The sequence below is a fragment of the Piliocolobus tephrosceles genome, chromosome 6 (assembly GCF_002776525.5).
Source record: "Piliocolobus tephrosceles isolate RC106 chromosome 6, ASM277652v3, whole genome shotgun sequence".
Lineage (NCBI taxonomy): Eukaryota > Metazoa > Chordata > Mammalia > Primates > Cercopithecidae > Piliocolobus > Piliocolobus tephrosceles.
The window spans coordinates 36,959,910-36,974,664 of NC_045439.1; the positions used below are offsets into that span (position 1 = coordinate 36,959,910).

Sequence of the window (14,755 nt, forward strand, 5' to 3'; positions counted from 1 at the left end):
AGGTCGGAAGTTCGAGACCATCCTGGCTAACATGGTGAAACCTCATCTCTGCTAAATATACAACAAATTAGCCAGGCATGGTGACACATGCCTGTAGTCCCAGCTATTTGGGAGGCTGAAGCAGGAGAATCGCTTTAACCCAGGAGGCAGAGGTTGCAGTGAGCCAAGATTGCACCATTACACTCCAGCCTGATGATGGAGCAAGGCGCCGTTTCAAAAACAAAATCAAAAAACAAGGAAGGAAGGAAGGAAAGAGGAGAGAGGAGAGACAAAGTATGACAAACCAACAAAGAAAGACTTGGGTTTTTCAATGGGCTGCCCTTGCCTTGTGATGGGACAAATTATTTATAAATCAAAATGTTGCCAGGCGGCTGGGTGTGGCGGCTCACGCATGTAATCCCAGCACTTTGGGAGGCCGAGGCAGGCAGATCACCTGAAGTTAGGAGTTTGAGACCAGCCTGGTCAAGATGGTGAAACCCCGTCTCTACTAAAAATAAAAACTAGCTGGGCGTGGTGGCAGGCGCCTATAATCCCAGCTACTCAGGAGGCTAAGGCAGGGGAATTACTTGAACGTGGGAGATGGAGGTTGCAGTGAGCTGAGATAGTGCCAGTGCACTCCAGCCTGGGTGACAGAGCGAGACTCCATCTAAAAAAAAAAAAAAGTTTCCAAGCATGGTGACTCACTCCTGTAATCCCTACACTTTGGAAGGTCAAGGCAGGAGGATCACGTGAGGCCTGGAGTTCAAGATCAGCCCAGGCAACGTAGTGAGACCTCGTCTCTACCAAAAATAAAAAATTAGCTGGGCATGGTGGGATGCACCTCTACTCCTAGCTACTTGGAAGGCGGAAGCAGGAAGATTGCTTCAGCTCAGGAGTTTGAGGGTACAGTGAGCCATGATTACACCACAGCACTCCAGCCTGGGAAACGGAGCAAGATCCTGTCTCAAAAACAAAACTAAACAAAATGGGGTACTGAAGGCTCTGAGCTCCAGCCTGGGATCAGAAGGATATATTAATGTCGGATGCATTGAAATCAGACCCTCTGCCACCAGTCAGGGCATCAAGCAAATCCAGACTCAGGGAAGCTTGAGCCACCTGTCCTTGTTCTCCTGGGATTTTCAAATAGGCCTAGGGCTCCCTCCATCTCTGTTCCACTGGGCTCTTCTGATGGGTTCATTGCCGAGCTCCTGCTCTGATGTCAATACCAGTTCTCACTGCAGGGCAAGTGAATAGACAACTTCCTTGGGTGGTCACTTACTCTCCACACAAACGGAGCACACACGGGAAGGACCCCAGGCACCCCAGCTTTGGTTCTGGAGTAGCTCATGGCTGCAGCTATTCTTGGTTATATTGCATTAATTTTAGTCTCCCAAATTGCAGGATCAGCTACATAACTTGCAGTGCCCAGGGCAAAATGAAAATGCATGGTCTCTCATTTAAAAATTATTAAGAATTTCAAGATGGACAGCAGAACATTAAAGTGAGGATGGGCCCTTCTAAACTCAGGGCCTTGTGTGACTACACAGGTGACAGCCGTGAAACCAGCCTACCAAATCCTTGTACCTGGTAGAAGAGGCTGTAGACAAATCACCAGGAGATAACATTTCTGGAGTTTTTAACTTTGAGAGTGATTAGGATTTTTCAGTTGCAAAACCAGACTTGCATTGGACAAAAGGAAAAAATTCAGACACTCCCTTTTGTTATGTCTTTCTTCATCTAATCCCTGTTCTGATCCTTCTCTACACATGAGAACAAGGGTTAGTGAGTGTTTCTTTAGGACCATCTGACATGGATGGCAGGACACAACCTTTCCCAAAGTGGAAGAAGCTGGTTTCTCCCCTTTCACTAAGAATCAGCCCTCTTGCAAAATTGTGTCAAATCCAGAAAACCCCCACCTTTGGGTCAACTTGGGCAAATCACATAATTTCTCTGAGCCTCATTTTCCTCATCTGTAAAGTGGGGACAATAATGATACCTACCAGGCTGGGGGTGGTGGCTCACTTCTGCAATCTCAGCACTTAGAGAGGTCAAGGCAAAGAGGATGGCTTGAGGCCAGGAATTCAAGACCAGCCTGGGCAACATAGCAAGACCAAGTCTCTATCCCTAAAAAAATTTTTAACAACAAAAAAGGCATCTACTGCACAGGTTGTTGTGAGAACTAAGTGAGAAAAAAGCATGCAGAGAAAATAGCACAGTGCCTGGCACATAATATGTGCTCAATAAATAGCTTTTTTTTTTTTTTTTTTCCTGAGACAGAGTCTCGTTCTCTTGTCACCCAGGCTGGAGTACAGTGACACGATCTTGGCTCACTGCAACCTCCGTCTTCCAGGTTCAAGTGACTCTCCTGCCTTAGCCTCCAGAGTAGCTAGGATTACAGGCTTGCGCCACCATGGCCAGTTAATTTTTATATTTTTAGTAGAGATAGAGTTTCACCACATTGGCCAGGCTGGTCTCAAACTCCTGACCTCACGTGATCTGTCCACCTCAGCTTCCCAAAGCACTGGGATTACAGGCATCAGCCACCATGCCCCACAATAAATAACTTTTATTATTAATTTCATCATTAGTTTTAAGTAGGTGGTTCTAAAAGTTAAACTCTGTTGAAATAAAGGTAACCACAAACTAAACTATTGCTTTTAGTTTCACCCTCAGAAAGAATGTGCGGGAAGGGATGCAGAGAGGCTGACTGGGGGTGTCCACTTTCAATCCAGATCACAAAGCCTAACAGTCCACTAGGGTGGGGTCAGTGACCTGTCATTAAGCTCCCGAGTTGTCCCTCCTTCCCAGAGCTGAAGAAAGGCAAGTTCCTTTTCAATTCACAGACAAAGTTAAGTCAAAGCATAAAGCTGTCTTTTAGATTTTCCCCTATGGTGTTTTTTTCTCAAGAACTTTAAAGTCTAAGACCACATAAATTCAAGACTTCAAGGGCTTTGTCACCTGAACAGGTTTACATAAGATGAACAAGAACTTTGAAAGTGACCTTGTATCAACATTGGCTAATGTAAGCAAGAGGGTATTAGTGGCCCCAAGATTCCCCTGTTTGGTGGGCCTCTTTGAAGGTGACCTCCCCTCCCACCCCACCTCAACCTGTGCTCTACTAGGGAGGAAATATGAGATGACTCATCGAAGACAGGACTGTGGAAAACAGCGCCACTATCAAAGGTCTCCGCAAATGTAAGAGCTTCTTGTTCTACCATCAAGGACGGTTAAACCACCATAATCACCTGGTTGCGGTAGAGGGCATGCCTGAGTCAAATATGAGGTCTGAAGTTTCTCCCCCTGAGTTGGCATTTTGCTTTTTCTCAAAAGCACCAGTCTTACTCTTCTTAGGCAACAGGACAGAATGCTCCTGCTCTGGGGCAAACTTAACCCACAAAAATCTGCTTACATGTCTGGGCATGGTGGCTCACGCCTGTAATCCCAGCACTTTGGGAGGCCAAGGTGGGAAGATCACTTGAGGTCAGAAGTTCCTAACTAGCCTGGCCAACGTGGTGAAACCCCATCTCTACTAAAAATACAATAAAATTAGCTGGGCATGGGATTAGGTGGGCACCTATAATCCCAGCTCTTTAGGAGGCTGAGGCAGGATAATTGCTTGAACTCGGTGGGTAGAGGTTGCAGTGAGCCAAGATCATGCCACTACACTCCAGCCTGGGCAATAGAGAGAGACTCCTTCTCAATTAAAAAAAAAAAAAAAAAAAACCTGCTTTCACCTCCAGCTGAGGATGGCTGGCCCCACTGAGCCCTCAGAAGAGCTGCCACAGCTTCCAGCCCTCCTGAGCAGTGAGATCACAACTGTGTGTATTTGGAGGTCAGTTTAGGAGTGAGGATGATGTTGTGCATTCAGTCCCCAAACCAGAGGCTGATGGGTGGTGAGGCCAGTCCACTGTCCTCTTCTGAACCCTCAGGCTAAAATGAAAGCCACTGTCTGCAGAAAGAACCCCAAAAGAGGGCCTGGAAAAAGAGAAGGAAGCACTAATAAAAAGCAGCAGCATCTAACTGCTGCCAAGGGCAATGCACTCAAGAAATGCCTTCAAGGAAAGGCTGGCTGGGGACCAGAGCCCTGGCTTTCAGAGTTGGCTGCAAGACCTTGGTCCTTGGAGAGTGCATAGTGCCCTCTACACAATGACCAGAGAAGTCCACCAGGAGTGCCCCATCCCAGATTCGTTTCTTTGTTTGTTTGTTTGTCTTGAGACTGGGTCTCACTCTGTCACCCAGGCTGGAGTGCAGTGGTTCTACTATGGCTCACTGCAGCCTCAACCTTCTGGGCTCAAGTGATCCTCCCACCTCAGCCGCCCAAAGTGCTGGGATTACAGGCATGAGCCACTGAGCCCAACCCCATCCCAGATCTGTAAATAGACCTCTGTAGATGTGTATAAATTGAAAAAGGTTGCATGCCTTTTCCAATTACATTTGATCTATCAATCTTCCCCCTACCCCACCCTCCTTTTTTTTAACCAAAGCCTCTGTTTTTGCCTAGATTTTCAAGGCAAAAATAGTCTAGTGGGAGCAACTGCTACTACACTTCATGGACCTGGTCAAACACAACCAGGTCTCACACTGGGGTGGGATTCTGCTAATAACCGTGGACTTACAGAAATATACTCACATAGACTGCTGTCCAGCACTGGGCCAGGCCTTGGCCGTAGTCAACAAGGCACCTTGGGGAGGGCTTCTTTCCAGGGTCTGCTTTGGCCGACGGGACATGGAAGAAAGCCCTGGGTGTGTTTGGAGGAAGGGAGGAAAAAAAATGGGAATTGTTCTTTTGTTTTTGCTGGAGATCAAGCAGGTTGAAGTGCTTAAGATCCCTTTAGGCAGAATTAAGGCAGTTTGTAAGCGTGTGGCACTATCATCGATTTATTCAACATTTACTAAGTGCCTACTGTATTCCTGTTCCTGAGAAAACCAGTGCAGATGAGACCATGGTCCCTTCCTCATGGTGCTCCCAGTCTTGCGGGGCTTGCAGACATGAGGACATGGGTAAAGGCCCACAGGAAGTACTGGCCTTGGAGGGTCAGAGATGGTGAAGTGACATCTAATTCGAGGTGGGAGAATGAGCAGAGGCTGAGAAGAGGCTTGTTTTTCTCTTGCATACTAAGCTATAGGTAGGTGAATGGTCCAGGCTGGGAAGATAGTCCCATGTCAAGAGGTTGTCTGGGTCCCGTTGCCATCTTCTAGGGTGTTTTCCTCATTTGCATGATCAAAGCTAACACCAGCACCACTCCCACATTCCAGGAAGAAAGATGGAAATTGTGGAAGGCAAACAATTTCCTCTTGAAGAAGCTGCACACGTCACTTTTGCTTGCATCATTCCACGGGCCAGAGCTTAGTCACATGGCAACTCCTGGCTGAAAGGGAGGCTGGAATATATAGTGTCTAACTAAGTAGCCATGTGTCGAACTAAAACTAAGAGGGAAGAAGGGGAGATGGGCACTAGTGGGCTATTAGAAATCTCTGTCACAGGAGGGGAATAATGGTCTATGGAACTGCATGGTCAAGGGCAAGAGACACAAGAGAACAATGAAGCTGGGGAGGGATGTGCTAAGCATTGTATCAAGTGCCTTCTTTTCTTTCTTTCTCTCTTTCTTTTCTTTAGACAGAATCTCGCTCTGTCGCCCAGGCTGGAGTGCAGTGGCGTGATCTCGATTCACTGCACCCTCCGCCTCCCGGGTTCAAGCAATTCTCCTCTCTCAGCCTCCCGAGTAGCTGGGATTACAGACACGCATCACCATGCCCAGCTAACTTTTGTATTTTTAGCAGAGATGCAGTTTCACCATGTTGGCCAGGCTGGTCTTGAAGTCCTGACCTCAGGTGATCCGCTCGCCTCTGCCTCCCAAAGTGCTGGGACTACAGCCATGAGCCACTGTGCCGGCCAAGTGCCTTATTTCCATTATTTCACATAAACCTCACAATCCTATAAATAATGGTTTTTACCATTTTCATTTTGCGGAAGAGGACAGTGAAGGTCAGAGAGGTTTGTTAATTTGGCCAAAGTCACCCAGCCATAATGGTGAAAACAAGATATTAATCTAAGTAAGTCCACTTGCTCCAGAGTTGCTGGTTTCTCCATGAGGCTACAGTTCCTCTCTGTAAAGCTACCTAGAAGGTAGGCGATGCCATGGGAGATCCAGGCATCACTGGCAGAATGGTGTCATCAGTGGGGCACTGCAGGGGGTGAATGAAGACTATGAGGTAGTGGGGGAATTGGCAACAGTCAGGAGGCAAATCCAAGAAGCAGCACCTGACAAAACCAAACAGTTGTGAGTCTAAGGGAATCCAAGTTCAGGTTCCAGTTCTGAGTCTAAGGAAATCCAAGTTCAGATTCTACTTTGAGATCATTATTCCTGGTAGTTGAATCTTAGATTTGTGAGGAACCTTTCAAGATACTCAGATGTGAGGATGATCTTGACCCTCAAATTGATTAACAAGATGGCTTTAATCATCTGCAGATATCCAGTCCCACCTCCACGCAGAGCAAGAGCCCTTCCCGCAGCATGCCTGATAGTTACTCATTATTTCCAACCCAAATCATCTCAGTGTTGGGGACCTCACCGCTTCTCCAGTCAGTATCTCTGTCAGACAACTCCAGGTACCCACATGCCCTTCTAAATGGTCCAGAACAGGGGGAAATGGATTCCATACAGGTGTAGAGTTTGGGGAGACCCAGCTCTCCACTCATGTTGAATACATGTGTGTTTAATCCATCAACCCACAGATTGAAGAGTTCAGGGAGATTAGGGTTCCATCCAACAAGGCCAAGACAGTATGAATCTCTATTCAGGGCATTTCTCTTTACTGCAATTGTCCCAGGGCTGTGTGAGCCTGAGACCCTGGGCTGCCTGAGTCCAGGCAGCATTTCTCACCTCTGCAAATGTTAGGCGTATTCATTACTTCTTTCACTCAGCAGCCTCAGGCCACAACCTTGAAGAAAATTCCCTCTAAAACTTGCAATAGATTCAGCCTATGAATAATTCAGTGTGGCTCCTGACTCAGGGGAAGTATTCTGTTTCTAATGCCTCTTAACCCAGAGAAACAACAGCTAGCATACCACAGGGATGCATCGCCTAGATTTGAGTGAATGGATGGGAGGAAAAAGGAAGAGAAGGAAAAATAAAAGAAGACAGGGAGGGAGGGAGGGACGGACAGAGGGAGGGAGGGAGAAAGGGAGAGGGAAAGACACAGAATAAATTTCCTTCTTCAAGTGGTCTTAGAAGTTCCCAAGGATCTTAGCTCATGCTGGGTAACAGGCCCTGAGGAAAGAGCTGTGACCAGGTTGTGGGAGCTGCCTTGGTGACAGGTCACCCTGCCTCCTACGGCAGCTGCAGGGGCAAAAGAATTGAATGTGGAGCTCATCCACTATAGAACCATCAACTGAAATAGGAACTTACAGCCAGTGTGCAAAGCTCCTCCCAGGACGGCCAAGGACCACCCCCACTTTGGCCCAGCATCACTTCAAGACTCAGAAATGCAGAAGGGGAGAGGAAAGAGGTGTGGACTTGGGTCAGATGTTCCAACCCCACTTCTGCCTTTTGTGGCAGTGGGAGCATGAGAGGGTCACTAGTGCATGTTGTGGGATGAGGACAGGATCATGAGATCTGGCCAGAGACTGTATCCTCCACTCCTGTCCCATCTTAGGGCAGGCAAATGCAAATTATTTATTACTGAAACGTTTTTGCCCCACTGGACCAGGCGGTCCCATGTAAGAGATTCCTTAATGTAGGCTGGGGGCTCACCTAAGTAGGCTATGTTTCTTTTCTCCTGAAACCCAAACCAGCTTAACACTCCCTTAGTAAGGAAAGGTGAGTTCAATAAAAATCACACCAAGGAAAAGCAAGCAAGACTTTCTGTGCAAAATCCATGCTGAGTAGGTGCAATCCACCTACCTCACACTCACACAGAAAGGGAAGTCCCAAGGCATGGCAGAAGAGCCTTCCCCCAACCCCCTGCCGTGGTCACCCTCCCCACCATGTAGGAGGAGATACTGGGGAGATACCTGAACAACTCACACCTGGCATCATTCTGTTCCTCAAGGATTGAAGACAAGGGCAGGCAGGGCTAGGCAGAGTGGGATTTTGAGGTTCTCTTGAGGCCAGCACTCACTGACCTCTGTTTCCTCGTCTTTTTTTTTTTTTTTTTGAGATGGAGTCTCGCTGTGTCACCCAGGCTAGAGTGCAGTGGTGCGATCTCGGCTCACTGCAACCTCCACCTCTGGGTTCAAGCAATTCTCAGGCCTCAGCCTCCCAAGTAGCTGAAATTACAGGCATGCACCACCACACCCTGGTAATTTTTTGTGTTGGTCAGGCTGATCTCGAACTCCTGAACTCAAATGACCCACCTGCCTCAGCCTCCCAAAGCGCTGGGATTACAGGCGTGAGCCACCACACCCAGCCTGTTTCCTCATCTTTAAAATGGGAATTGTAAAAGCACCAGCCCTGCTACCTCAAGGTAACAAGCTGAGGCAGTGGGGGTGACATCATGTCATGGACAGCAAGGAGCCTCACACACACCCCAGCTGCACCTGGCTCCTGGGAGGCACACACTGTGTATGAAATGCTGTCCCTACCTGCAGGCTGCTGAAATGCTAGTCAAAAACAAAACATTCTAGGGACACCCCGAGGAAATAGTACAAGATGGCTGAATACCAGTATAACCTGGTATTGGTTCATGTAGATGGTGTGTGCAGTTAGCACGATTGTTCTAGAAGACTCCCACAGCCTTCTCCAATCAGGTGCCTGGCATCCTCTGTGCTTGGTGGGGTCACCAAGACTCCCAGCCTGGTCCTTGACTCTGCAACTCCAAAAATCCTTCCAGAAACTGCTCTCTCCTGGGAAACGCTTGTACCAGCCGGCCCCCTAGTCCAGAAAGCCAATGCATTCTTTACAGTGGAAGAGGACCCCTTCATTTGCACAGAGCACACATCTTTCTGGGATGTAAATCCATTCAAAGAACAGAGTAAGAAACCAGAAGTCTTCCTTATAAAAAGAATGAACCCAGAGGGTGCTGGTCAACCTCCCCTGGTGTCTTTTTGCTCCAGCACAAGTGCACAGTGATCACTTCCCATGCCTTTCCCACCCAGAGTGTTTTACTCTCTGGGTCCACTGGGGGTTCCTGAGTCCTCATTTGGACCAGTCACTCTCCTGACAGTCCTTTGTCTCTCCTTTTTCTGTCCTGCATGAACCATTCTGCCAAGAAAACAAGGAGCAGATTAGAATATAGCTTACCTGGTGTGGTTCCCACTTTAGACATTGGCCTCCTTTTTTTTTTTCTTTTCTTCTTCTTTTTTTTTTTGAGACGGAGTCTCACTCTGTCGCCCAGGCTAGAGTGCAGTGGCCAGATCTTGGCTCACTGCAAGCTCCACCTCCCGGGTTTACGCCATTCTCCTGCCTCAGCCTCCCGAGTAGCTGGGACTACAGGCGCCCGCCACCTCGCTGGGCTAGTTTTTTGTATTTTTTTTTTTTTTTTTTAGTGGAGACGGGGTTTCACCGTGTTAGCCAGGATGGTCTCGATCTCCTGACCTCGTGATCCGCCCATCTCGGCCTCCCAAAGTGCTGGGATTACAGGCTTGAGCCACCCGCCCGGCACACTGGCATCCTTAACAAGACTGACAGTGAGCTGAATCTCCAAGTTCCTCCCCACCTCCCCCAACTCCAGACACTGGCTTCCAGCCCCAGGGAGCACCATTCCCTTCTGTGATGGGCCGGACTGCGGCCACTGTCCCAAGGACCAACACTACTCTTCAGGGGAGACTCCATCCTCCACAGCCAGGGAACTTATAGCAGACAATCTGCTAGGTCCTGGTTCTCAATATTTTTAGCTCACATCCCACCCACAACAATTCTGTCAAGCTTTACTACCTGTGGTTTGAATGACAAAAACATTGAATAATCATCATTATTATTATTTATATGAGACAGGGGTTTGCTATGCTATCCAGGCTGGTCTTGAACTCCAGGGCAAGGAATCCTCCCACCTCAGCCTCCCTAGTAGCTGGGATTACAGGCACGAGTCACCACACCCGGCTAATTATTATTTTAAATTATATTAGAATACTGGAGGCATTTTCAAACGCTGCTGTACCAGGTCCACATGCTGACACCCCACCCCCACCCACTCCCAGGAGAACATTCCCTTCCACTCCCACCTTGTTGTGAACCGCTATTTTGGAGTGATCTCTTCAAATGGACCTTCCTGCTCATGCTACTGAATCAATTCCGCCAGCATCCGGAGTGCCAGGCTCTGTACTGATGTAGCTCAGCCTGTCTGTGGGTGGAGTGGGGGTGGGAAGAGGCAGTTTCTGAAGAAATCACGGCCACAAAATTCAATAGCTAAAGAGTGAGAATTTTTTTTATTTATTTTAAAATTTTTCGCTATTATTATTGCTTTAGAGGCGGGTCTCGCTCTGTGGCCCAGGCTAGGGTGCAACAGCTCAATCATAGCTCACTGTAGCCTCGAACTCTTGGGCTCCAGTGATCCTCCTACCTCTGCCTCCTGAGTAGCTGGGACTACATTTCACTTTTTGTAGAGACAGGATCTCCTTATGTTACCCAGGCTGGTAGAGCAAGGATTTTTCTAATTCTGCTTTTGAATTCTGAGGATGGCTCTGGAGTGAGGGATGGCACCCCTGTGAGCATAAGAAGATCTAGCGAGCTATAGAAGGAAAGATAATCTTGGAGCACAGCTGGACCTGCGCAAGGAGCCCAGAGTTGGGGGGGGGCCGGTGCCTGGCGCCCCCTGGCGGGACCGCGCGGTGCGGCGAGGGAGGGGCACGCGGAACCCGCCCGCGGCCCAGGAACCCCAGCCCTGGACCTCCACCTCTGCGGTCTGCACGAAGCGCTCCTTTCCCCCAGCACCAATTCCTGCAGGGGGACTGACGCTGCGTACCACCTCACTCGCCAGGCAGACGAGAACCTGGAGGCCTGCAACTAATGGTGTCTCTTTCCAGAGGTCCCTGGGGGCTTTCTCGCTATTAATTATCCCGTGAAGCCCCCAAGGCTTTGTCTGTGCTGCCAGTGAGACAGTGAGTGCTGAGCCTCACCCGCGCTGGATGGGAAGGGAGGAAAGAGGCCGTGTCTCGCCCACCCTGGCAAGGCCACAGGCGTGTCCTAGCGTGGGATGCGGGACGTGGGGAGCTAGCCTCTGCGAGGAGATGAGGTCCTCGGGCGCAGACAGCAGTAGCCACTGGGTGGGGTTGATACAAGCCCGGGAACAGGAGTGGGGGAAGAGACCGAGACAGGATCCCAGGAGAAGGGGGCGGCCAGGCAAAGCACCTCCCCTCCCACCAGGAGTGCATCGGAGCTGAGCGGTAGGGAGGGAGCCTCACTGGTGTGGATGATCAAAGTCAAATCTTTTAGCTCTAATCTCAAATTTTTATGCTTATTTATTTATTTATTTATTGAGACAGAGTCTCACTCTGTCGCTCAGACTGGAGTGCAGTGGCGTGATCTCGGCCCACTGCAACCTCCGCCCTCCCATCCCCCCACCCACCCGCCCCGGTTTAAGCAATTCTCTGCCTGAGCGTCCAGAGTAGCAGGGATTATAGGCGCACGCCACCACGCCCGGCTAATTTTTTGTATTTTTAGTAGAGACGGGGTTTCACCATCTTGGCCAGGCTGGTCTTGAACTCCTGACCTCATGATCCACCTGCCTCGGCCTCCCAAAGTGCTGGGATTATAGGTGTGAGTCACCGTGTCTGGCCTTATGCTTATTTTTTAAAGGCCACAAATTAGCATTGAGAACCTCTGGACCACAGCAGAATAGTTTGAGGGCAGAGGCTGGGAAATGCGGCCTTGTAAGGAGGTCAACAATGGGGAGAGCAGAAACTTGTCTCTGGGGACCCACGGTACCTGGTCTGTATTAGCCATCTCCCTTTTGTCATTCCTTGGGCACCCTGGTTTTGAGCAAATCAGCCTTGTTCTCAATCTTCATGGCAGCTGGTCTTCTTGGGGTGCCCCAGGGTTAGACCATTGTCTTGGCTTCTCTCTCACTCCCTTGATGATCTCATCTGCTCTCATAGTTTAAATACCATCAGCATGGGATGACTCCCAAACTTCTATCTGCATCCTGGGTCTCTCTCCAAACCCGGCTTATATACCCAGTTACCTACCTGATATATCCACCTGGATGTCTAGCAGACATCTCAAACTCAACATGTCCAAAACTGAAGCAGCCGTTCTTTTCACCTCTACCTGCTCTACCAGCAACCTTCCTCATCTCAACTGACAGCAACTCCATTCTTCCCTGCCAGAATCTTAAGAGTCATTTTTCACTCCTCTCTTCCTTTCACAATCCTTGTCCAATTTGTTATGAAATTCTGTGGACATTACCTTCCACATATGTACAGAATCTGACATCTCACTGCCACCATTCTTATCACCATGGTCTCAGCCACCATCATTCCTTATCTAGATTTCTGTAGAAGTTTCCTAGCAGGTCCGTCTGTTTCCTACCTTTACTCCCATGGCCTAGTCTCAACACAGTACTGGGTGGTCACTGAGAACATAAGGCCAATCGTGTGGTCACTCTGGTCAAGCCCCCTGCGATGGTTCCCATTTCTCTCAGAGGAAAAGCCAAAGGCCTTACATGGTCTACAATGCCCTGCAGGACCGAGTCCCAACACTTCTCTAACCTCACCTCTCACTATTGTCCTCCTTGCTCTGCCCACTGCAACCACAGTGGACTCTTTGCTGTTCCTCCAACATACCGGGCACATTCCTGCCCCAAGGTCTTTGCTGTACCCACATCATTGCCTGGAATGCTCTTCCCAGATATTCTAATTCTCACCTCCTTTAATTCTATGCTTAAATCTCACCTTCTCAATGAGGCTTGGTGTGGACTGAATTGTGTCCCCCCTCCAAATTCCTAGTTGAAGGCCATGAAAGGAAAGCAAATCTCAAGACCCCCCAAATCACCAAGTCAAAGGGAAAAGTCAAACTGAGAACTGCATCAGGCAAAGCTGCCTCCCATTTTATTTCTAAATAATAAGAGAGTTACAAAGATAAGAAGGTTACATACCTCCCTCACAATTTCCTCATTAGGAAATTCTGGGGCCCCAAGATTTTTACCCTGAAATGGATCTGCTGAATTTTACCCAGACAATGTGAATGCATAACCTGTCTTCACGGGCATGGGACAAAGGACAGAACTCTAAGTCATCCCTCTGCTCACTTGAGACACATGCACATCTGATTGCTTCCTGTGATGTAAAAATGCAGATTCAGAGCTAGACATGGCATAAGTGATTATTCCTCTACCATCCCCCATCCCCCACCTCATGTAAATTATGTATTCAGTGAAAGACTCATCAAAGACTCGAAAGAAGGCCAGGCACAGTGGCTCACGCCTGTAATCCCAGCACTTTGGGAGGCTAAGGCGGGAAGATCACTTGAGGTCAGGAATTTGAGACTAGCCTGGCCAACATGGTGAAACCCTGTCTCTACTAAAAATACAAAAATTAGCCAGGTGTGGCAGTGGGCACATGTAATCCCAGCTACTCAGGAGGCTGAGGCAGGAGAATCACTTGAACCTGGGAGGTGGAGGTTGCAGTGAGCTAAGATTGCGCCACTGCACTCCAGCCTGGGCGACAAAGCGAGACTCGATCTCAGAAAAAAAAAAAAAAAAAAAAAAAAAGTTAGCCGGGTGTGGTGGTGCATGCCTGCAATCCCAGCTACTTGGGGTGCTGAGCCACGAGAATTGCTCGAACCCAGGAGGTGGAGATTGCAGTGAGCCGAGATCATGCCACTGCACTCCAGCCTAGGGGACAGAGTAAGATTCTGTCTCAAAAAAAAAAAAAAAAAAAAAAAAAGATTGAGACCTGTTTCAAGTTCTTTTTGGTTTACGAGCCCAACCCCCAATGTGATGATGTTTGGAGATAGGGCTTACAAGAGGTAATTAGGGTTAAGAGAGGTCATGGGGTGGGGCTTCATATCATAGAGTTGGTATCCCCGTAGAAGAGGAAGAGACACCACAGCGCTCTCTGTCTGCATAAGCCAGTATGAAGAAACAGGCATGTGAGCCCACAGTGAGATGGCAGCCGCCTGCAAGCCAGGAGAAGAGGCGTCAGGATGAAACCTGCGCCCGAGGACCTCATCTCCTCGCAGAGGCTGGCTCCCCGCATCCTGCACCCCACGCTGGGACATGCCTGTAGCCTTGCCAGGGTGGGCGGGACATAGCCTCCTTCCTTCTCATCTAGCGCCGGTGAGGCTCAGCACTCACTGTCTCACTGGCAGCACAGACAACGCCTTGGGGGCTCCATAGGATAATTAATAGTGAGAACACCTCCAGGGACCTCGGAAAGAGACACCATTGGTTGCAGGCCTCCAGGTTCTCGTCTGCCTGGAGGATGAAACCTGCCTCGACAGCACCTTGATCTTGGACTTCCAGCCTCCAGAACCGTGAGAAATGTTTCCACTGCTTACGCCACCCAGCCTGGGGCATTTGTTACAGCAGCTCTAGCAGACTGAAACAAGACTGATCCTGCCATTCTATATGCTATTGCCACCTGTCCCACCCTTCTTCCGGCGGCTCCCAAACTCCCTTCCTTGCTCCACCTTTTCTATTTACCATAACTCTTAATGCCTTTTGATATATTATATAATTATTTTTTCTTACATACATTGTGTATTATTCATTTCCGCTGCCAGAATACAAGCTTCACGAGGGCAGGGATTTCTGTTTGGTTCACTAAACAGTGCCTGGAACAGTAAGTTCCTGGTGCATAATGGCCATTCATTAAATCTTTGTCGGATGAAGGAATGAA

General features: G+C 48.8%; 1 pseudogene; it reads left to right on the top strand.

Moving 5' to 3' along the window:
• LOC111554915 overlaps positions 1–10,981 on the top strand; it is a 14,052-nt pseudogene extending 3,071 nt beyond the window's left edge.
• The last annotated feature ends 3,774 nt before the right edge of the window (positions 10,982–14,755 follow it).